This window comes from Nerophis lumbriciformis, linkage group LG12 (genome assembly GCF_033978685.3).
Source record: "Nerophis lumbriciformis linkage group LG12, RoL_Nlum_v2.1, whole genome shotgun sequence".
In the NCBI taxonomy this organism is placed as follows: Eukaryota; Metazoa; Chordata; class Actinopteri; order Syngnathiformes; family Syngnathidae; genus Nerophis; species Nerophis lumbriciformis.
In genome coordinates this window covers 37,251,824-37,260,696 of record NC_084559.2, presented here as the reverse complement: position 1 = coordinate 37,260,696, position 8,873 = coordinate 37,251,824, and the positions used below count along the sequence as shown (strand labels likewise).

Genomic DNA, 8,873 nt, shown 5'->3' with positions numbered 1-8,873 from the left:
TGTTGGTATTGTTGACTAAGTGAGTTGTCTATTTCCTTGCAGTCAAGAAGACTTCATCTTCAGTATTGGTCCAGTTCCTTTATCTTTGATGTGAAATGTTTTTGTTTAGGAGTACTGTACAGAATGTTTATAGATATGGTCAATTTTGGTCATGGTACATTTATTTTCATTATTGGTACCGTCCATCATAGAGTGAGGAGAACAAATCATTTATACACTGCTGATTTTGTAGTTTGAGGTCTGTTACTTTTATTATTATTATTATTGTTATTATTATCATTATAGGTACACTTCAATTGTAAGTGATAGAATCCAAAACAAAAATCCATAAAATCACATTGTATGAATTTTTTTTAAAGTAATTAATGTGCATCTTTTTGCATGATATCCATATTTGATACTTCAAATATACTCCCAAAAGAGGTTTCTAGGTGATCAATTCCACGGAAAAAAATGCAAATTACCTGAAAACCATAGAATGTGATTTTTTGTTTTGTTTTATATTTTACAGTCTATTAAATACTTTTTCTCCTCACTATACATAGACTAAGGTCCACTTTGGCCGCTGGAGGTTAAAATGTGGGTCATTTCAGTAATTTTTTTGTAGTTCAGTATTTCTCATCTCTTTTGACAGGAGAGATGCAGGCAACCCATCTGTCGAGGGCACTATCTCATATCGACCGCAGGCAGAAAAATCATGGACGCCATGTGATGGATGTTGGGAGGAGTTCGAAAAAATCCTGCGAGAAAAGCAACAAATCGAAGAAGTCCTCTTGAAAATAGGCAAGTAATTCATGCTAATTTATTCATGATGTAATTGTTTTGTTTACTTACATTTGGGATTTGGCCTCGAACACATTATTTTCTCATTCTGGTATTGTTTGTGCTATTTTTTCCCTTTCAGATCCGGACCAAGTCAGAGTACTCCAAACTCTCTGCGACGTCGTTAGTGACAAATACAGCGACAGCCCTCCTCAACAATCGGGCCAGCAGGAGCTCTTTCCTGAGAGCGGCGTATTCATGTCATCGTTCCGCCTTGCTGCCATGAGTCATGCTTCAAAGCCCAATTGCATGCGTTTATTCCACGCACTTTTGACCACTTTTTTACAGTTGAGGAGTGTCAAAATGCTGTCGCTTTTGGTCGCCCTGGAAACAAACCTGCAGGAAAAAAGTTGAAGAAATCCTAAGTAAGTTTTCCCAAACTGAGGGTGTTTTCAGGCCAAAATTGTGTAACAATAATTAAATAGAAGTTCAATACGAGAAAGTTTGATCCCTTATCGATTATAGCACACGAGAAGCATAACTGAATGTTACATAATTACAGTTTGTGATTGACCAAAAAACTAGCATTGTGATAAGCAATATAGTGTTATGTCCATCAACTTGAAGTGTGGTTGTGTGTATTAATGTACTGTATGTGCAGGGTTTCCGCAAGGCATGAAGTCAGTCATTAAATGGAGTTTGTGTAAATTAAGGCCTTAAATGGCAATAAAAAGCATTAAAAGCGTTGTCCAGAGGCATTTAAAAAATTTAATACAATTGTAGGACATGGCCGATAGTCAATATGTCAAACAGTAAATGAAAATTAACTTAAGAACGTTACGGTCAACGAAATTGCTACATCTCCAATTAAACAGCTTTGTAAGCCAATTCTAATACACGAGAGAGTAACAGTTAATCTAAACTTTTCAACTAATTAACTTGTCTAATGCTTTCAACTGTGTGTATACAGATAATTGTAGGCTTTTGACTATATATAATAACTATATGCAGTCGCACATGGGCATTACATTTTTTTAAGTACCAAAAAAATGGCATTAAAAAGCATTAAATTAGATTTGCATTATTATTATTATTGCATTGCATAGATTTGATACCTGTAGAAACTCGGATGTGGCAAAATTACGAATGCCTGATTATTATGTTCTTGCCTTACAGCGTATGTCCTGAGATGCGGTACCCTTCCTGATTGGGACAATTTTGAGGAGGCCAAGCTCAAGCAAGCTTTGGTAAACAAATGTCAGGCAAGAGTAGGTTTTAAGTAGGACCTTGTACCTGCCAAGTTCATTCTGGGGTAGGATGTTTCCTTTGTAAACATGTTAATATTTTGGTCTGGGGTTGCGCAGTATATATTGCATAAAATTGCCCTATGATGTAGCTTTTAGTACCACGTTATACTGTGACAATGCATATTGAGCTGTGCTGTGTCTCGCAAATTTGGCACTGATGCAACCTCACTAACAAGCTAGCGGCTAATATCCCTTCACAGTGCAAAGCTGTTTCCAAATAAAAAACGAAAATGAAGCAGTATGTTACTGCTTACATAATCAGGTATATTAGTAGCTTTTGTAACCAATTTCAAAATGTTTTAATGATCATTTATGTACCAAATGTTATATTGTTATCGCAGGAGGCTGTTCTATTGTTTACAACAGTGTTTCTTAATCATAGGGCTGGAGCCCACTGTTTGGCTGTGAGTACCCCTTGGGGGCCGCCAATAAATATCTGTTTCTTAGCTGTGGTCCGTCCATATGGGCCGCAATGGTACTCAGTTGTAATACACTTTAGTGTAAGATGACTAATTCAGTGTTTGTATTTGAGTGGGCCCCAGACCCCTCTGTAGTGGAAAAGTTGGTCGGGCCCTGAGGTAAAAAATGTTAAGTATCCTTGGTTTTCAATGTGTGATTATTTTTTATATGTAGACCAGTTCCAAACACCACGGTTACAATTTTATAAATGCATTTCAGTTTTTGCTTGGAATATTTCCAAAATGGAAATTTAGTCATTTACTCACCCTCTTACTGAGATTAAGTCAGGTGTTTTTTTTAACTATGGTACATGGTTTTTGCTCAACAAGGAGTTAAAAAAACTACACCAGACTTTTTCACAACAACAAAGTGAGTACTTAAGGTTAAATTCATTTATTTTTGTATTTGTTTTATTTTTTGTATATTGTTTTCTATGTTGTTTTAATTATTGTGAATGTCAATATGTACATTATGTATGTACTAATTAACTACATGTAAACTGTTGTATTTAATCTATTTTTATATCTTGTATTTTGTATTTGTGTATAGCCAAATAAAGTGATACACTGCTCAATATTTGAGTATTTTTTTAGTGTTATTTCTAATTAAGTCAGATAACGAATATTTAAATCGCACTCAATTTGTTCTCATTATTCTCAAATTTGAGATATGATGGCTTTGTTAAGACATTTAAGAGAAATAATCAAGACATGAAAGAGACATACATAAGATCTCTTTTATTGCTCATACATCTCATTTCTTTCTCTTTAATTCTCCTTCAAAATAAATGAGACATAATTGAGATCAGTGGCATACATATACGAGCTCTCCTCAGTGTATCCCACTTCTCAAATATTGCTCAAATGGTTGTCTCAACTCAACCTCCTTTGTCTCAGTGATGTCTTGTCTCTTTTTAGCTTATTTATTGCTCCTAAGGGTCCCTTAGGAGCAATAAAAGAGAAACAATTGATCACAGAATTAGACAGATATGAGAAGCTCAAAATGTTCTCAAGATACGAAATCAAGCAACAGATGAGCAAGCACATTTTTGCTATGGGAAGTGTTTTCTGAGGTCGTACTTGGTGAAAAAAGTTTGAGAACCACTGCTGTAGATTAGAGAGTTTGTATTACACTCACCGTGGTATTTCACTACTGAAGAAAACCTAAATCTGACCCAATTCCCATGCGTTCCAACAGGCAGCTCTTTGAGACATACTTCTATTCCTTTTGTCTGACAGGGTGGGGGGGGTCGAACCAGCTCATTGCTAACCATAAAAAGCCACAGCATAAATAAATACCCAAAGGGTTAGGTTAGTGTTAAATCCTTTCAATGAAATGGGGCCTTGCCAGAAGTGTGGCCCCTGATTTGGCAGGTTTAGACAATTCCAACTCTATATTGCCCTAATCAGACTGTTTACATTTTACTACAGAGACAAATCTTGACTGTGGGAAGAAAACTCCACAGAGTGAGGGATCACAGGTGCTTTAAAAAAAAAGCTCTATATGAAAATGCACACGTCAGTGGGATATGATTTTTTTTCTGCACATAATGTTAATTTTACAAACATTGCCAGGAAGTGAGTCTGGAAGGGAGTACCACATTAATATTCATCACTATACTACCACTATTCATGCTGCCAGTCAATCACAGAACACAAAAGGCCCTATTCTCCCGTTTGCGCATAAGAGTTGTTTTACACGCTTAAAGTTACGCATGTTTCTGTTATTCGGATTTTCCCATTCAGCCTGCAGACACGCCCACCCTACTTAAGTCCCTAATGCCATGCCACATTGTTTTGGAGCTGTGTGAAAATCATGGAACATGGAGCTTGTCTTAACACCTTTTAATGTCATTGAAATCCACGATAAAGATGACACTGAATTTGAAAAGACCGTGTCCATCTGGGCCGAGCTAGTATGTGTGTCGTCATGATGATGTTGTGTGTGTATGCACGCTACAACAGCTTCTTCCTGACTGGATATGAATAGTTATTCGTAGATACAACTGTTTCTGTCATTTAATGTAGTACGGAACGGTATTAACAGGAATTGTAACATTTAGTTTCAGGTGTTGAACTTAAGGCCCGGGGTCCAGGTCTAGCCTGCCACAACATTTTATGTGGCCCGCGAAAGCCTGGAAAAAAAGATGTCGATAAAATACAAATTTGTTTTGTTTTTTTTGTTTTTTTTTACTAAATGCTTTTTTCATTAACATTTTGACAAAAAAAGCAAATTTTTTAAACTTTAATATTATCTGATAATGCCAAATATTAGGGGTGTCCAAATTTTTTTAATCACAATTCTTATTTGTAACAATTCTTAATTGATTGAAAAAAATAAATAAAAAAAACATTAATATTGTTTTTTTTTTATTCTGTCATGTCGAGCCAGACAAATCATATTGTTGATATAGATGGCCATATTGGCTGTAATTTATGAAAGAGAAGTGTGGGATACTTGTCATATTGCCTTATTTGACTTTTGACATTATTAAATGTTTGGGTAGCATTTTATTAAACACATCCCGTTTTCTTTAAAGTTATCAGAGCTGTTTATCTGTTTTATGGAGGAATGTAGTTAATCATAGAACTGGCACCCATTTTTATTCATAAAAAAAAAAAAGAAAGAAAAAAAGATTTTGAATCGAGAATTAATTCGGATCGAGAATTGATTCTGAATCGAATCGATACCTTCGAAAAACTAATCAAATCAAATTGTGTGGTGTCCAAAGATTCACAGCCCTACCAAATATTAATATATACTGTATTAGCAAAATATTTTAAACAAATAAATGTGTGCTTGTCACCTTTACTTATGATTTCAAAGCAACGTATCCATTAATTTGTACAAAATAAATCCAATGCATAGGCAATTGTGTAATAAATCCCAATTATACATTTATATTAGTGTTGTCTGGTGATATTTTTGTTTTTTAATCGGATGCATCAGACTTGAATTTCGATTAATCATGATTAATCATGGGTTATTGGTCATGGCCCGGGCACATTCATGTGTGTGCTGCGCTGGGCGCATCTCCGGGAGCGCGCCGGCTGCAGCAAGCAGCTGCAATCAATCACCGGCAATCAACACACATGAGGCTGATGATGAGACCTGCTATCCTGCGCAAGAACGTAGTCATCTGTTCCTGTACAGTAAACAATTATCTAGCTCTATGGACTCTTGCTCTCTCTCTCGTTGTGTTGAATTGTCCAGTGTCCTTTTTGTCATCCCCCCTGCAGCCTGCTTTCGTTCCCACGTTACGAGCTGTGTGTCTTGTCTTCCCGCATTCCCTCTGCTTCCCTGGCTGCCTCTTCGATCTCGACCTCCCGCCGAGACACGGACTCTGACCCCTCGCTATCGCCCCCGACTACCTGCCTGTCTCACGGACCTTCGAGCCTGCTTTTCCCCTCCGGGGCTTCCGCCTCTCGCTCAACACTCCGGTAACACAGAACAGTTAACTCACACACATAGTCGCACACATACACACCCTTTTGGCTTAGTCACATTCCATACCCTTGTTATTAATAGTATTATTTCTTATTTATATATATTATTTCATATATATAAATAAATAGTGCTAATACGACATCCCTCCTGTCTGTGCCGTCTTCTTCCCCTGTACACCCATAACATTATTACCCGTATGCAAAATTTAAATTAATTTAAAAAAATGGGCTATCTGAAGGCAGAAATTTCTGCAATGTGGCCCTCAATGAAAACAAGTTTGACACCCCTGATTTTGATGGACATTTCTTGTAAGTGTCATCAAAAAACCCTTTTTTCCTCAAAAAAATCAAGTGAGGAATAAATGTTAACATCATTAGTAGCTAGCACATTCAAGTTTCGCTGTATTAACTCTCCTACTACAAAGACACACTGCAACACAATTCTGACGGATGCAGACTACAGAACAGTGTATTGTACTCAAACCCAGCAATGAATTATGGTCCACATGTGGTTGAAATCTGCTGACCAGATGTTCCCCTCATTGTTGCGTACACAATTGTCTATTGTAACCATCATCACCTTATCAAAAAAACAAAAAACTTTAATATGGTGACAAAAATGGACGCCACAGAGAAACGCATCAAGAACGGAACCATCCGTATACCGTGATTGAATCCAAACATTAATGTTCAAAATAAATACTCACCCTTCAAAACGGCAGCGTAGAAAAAACACAATAAAGAGGCTGAGGCATTGCAACTGTAACATCAGTCATTCTGGGAGTCCTTCCAGCACTAAAACAGCATGTGCTATATTCAAGAAGCATGGGAACACCTCCCCTGCGACAAAAAACAATAATGGTACTTTTTTTTTTTTAGTTCGACAAAATACAGTATGGAACATGAGTAATTGATTCCCTGCTGATTTTCAAAGGGAGTTTTTACGGTGTCTTAATGTTACCGCTGGGTGCAGAACGTGGTGGCAGTAGCAGACAATAGACATTTAATTAGGAACAAAACAGGAGACAGGGCAAACCCAAATAAACGACGATCGGACAAAAAAATTCACTCAAATAGTGCACTGCTAATTGGGAATACAATGCGCTTTCTATCAGGAATACTCTCAAGAAATGGGGAATAGAAAATAAAACCACAAAACAGCGAATGAAGCTGGAAAAAAGGAAAACCAAACCCAAAAGTCCAACCTGTTACACAAAACGTGACAGACAGAAAATAAGAAAAAAAATAACATCAAAAAAGTTATCGATTGAGGGGTATCTGATCCCCTACAACCCAGCAATAATTATTTCTTACCCAGACTGATAACGCGGCCAATGCAACTGTAGATTATTCCTGTACCTTTATGATGGACGGGAAAACAAATAATAGTCAATCTCCATTATTCCAGAGCTCCATGCAAGAGTTCTCTCAAGGTTCCAAAGTCATTAAGACACACTTTAGTCTCTCACTTTGCTGAAATGTTTTTAGATCCAGCATTGCACCCCTGCTCATGAAGGATCGTGCACATTGGAAGTATGCCAATGAACATCTGGATGACTCAGATAAGACTAAGGAAATGTGATCAGATTAAACCAAAATTGAGCTCTTTAGCATCAACTCAACTAAACATGTTCGGAGGCGGAGATATACCGACTCTGACCCTACTGTCAAGTTGAGGGCCGTTTCTCTTTTAAGGGTCCCTCCTGGGATGGTGACAAACTATAGTGGAACCTCGATTTACGAATTTAAGTGGTTCTTGAACAAGGTTCGCAAATAGAAAACTTTGTACAGTGAAGTATATTTCTCCATAAACAATGTAAATATGAAAAATGGGTTCCAGCCTTGACAAAAGTCCATGTTCTAGTGAAGGTTTGTACACTTTGAACACAATATAAAGTGCTATACAGAATACAAAACAAACATAACAACTATCTCTTAATTAACAATCCTAAACAAGAAGCTCAACTGTCCCGTATGCTGGCTAAATATGCCTACATATGCAAATATGCCTACATATGCAAACACACAGAAGGCCTGTTGGTGCCCTCACAAACGATCAGAAATCACAAACATCCTTGACTTTAGCAACCATATTGCTACACTAATAAACATTTCAAAAGGTAAAATCAATTTGCCATCGACAAATGAGCAGCTGACAAGAGGAGAGAAAGGGTCTGACAGAGGGGGAGAGGTAGTGTATTTTCCTCTGCTGTGAAAAAAGTCCGCTTTGGCATCTTTTTCCAGAAAAGTCAGTTCTCATCACAATTAAACTCTTGTTGTAGTACAAATCCTGCTTCGTCAGTCTTTTCACTACGTGCAAGCACAAAAGGCTGCCAGCGGGACACAAAATGAATGACTAAACCGTTCGTACACAGAGACATATTGGGCTTAATGGAATAGTTCTTAAATTTGAAAAGTTCACAAAAAGAGGGGTTCGTAAACCGAGTGTCCACTTTATGAGAAACATCTGATCTCCGCGCTCGTCAACAAGGCTTTTGCATCAAACACTTATTTTCCCCACTGTATAGGATCAAAAAACCTTTCATGCACATGTCAAAAAAAATGTGCATTGTTTGTACTCGGGATGTTTTTGTTATCACCTTTTTAACCGCACACCCAAATGAATGAAGTCGGATTGTCTGCAGAGAACTGAACTGATCTTTTCTTCGAGTTCTCATTTGTGCAGAAGAACTTATTATAAACATTAAGGATACAATGTGGTATATTTTCAAGGTTTGATAAATATGTAAATAGCGCAGAACAAGAAGGAGAGGAGGCATTTTAACAATTATCAGATAAGCAAAGCGGAAAAGATTGACATGTGTTCAGAACTATATGTGGTTTTGGTCCACTGCCATTACCAGAAAAGTTAGTTAAAGTTAAAGTTAAAGTACCAATA

The 8,873-nt window shown here is 37.1% G+C and overlaps 1 long non-coding RNA gene across 1 annotated transcript; it reads left to right on the top strand.

Moving 5' to 3' along the window:
- The first annotated feature begins 539 nt into the window (after positions 1 to 539).
- On the top strand, positions 540 to 2,826 carry LOC140679232 (uncharacterized). Its single transcript, XR_012050738.1, has 3 exons — positions 540 to 783; positions 905 to 1,187; positions 1,939 to 2,826. It is a non-coding gene; the product is annotated as an uncharacterized lncRNA (long non-coding RNA).
- The last annotated feature ends 6,047 nt before the right edge of the window (positions 2,827 to 8,873 follow it).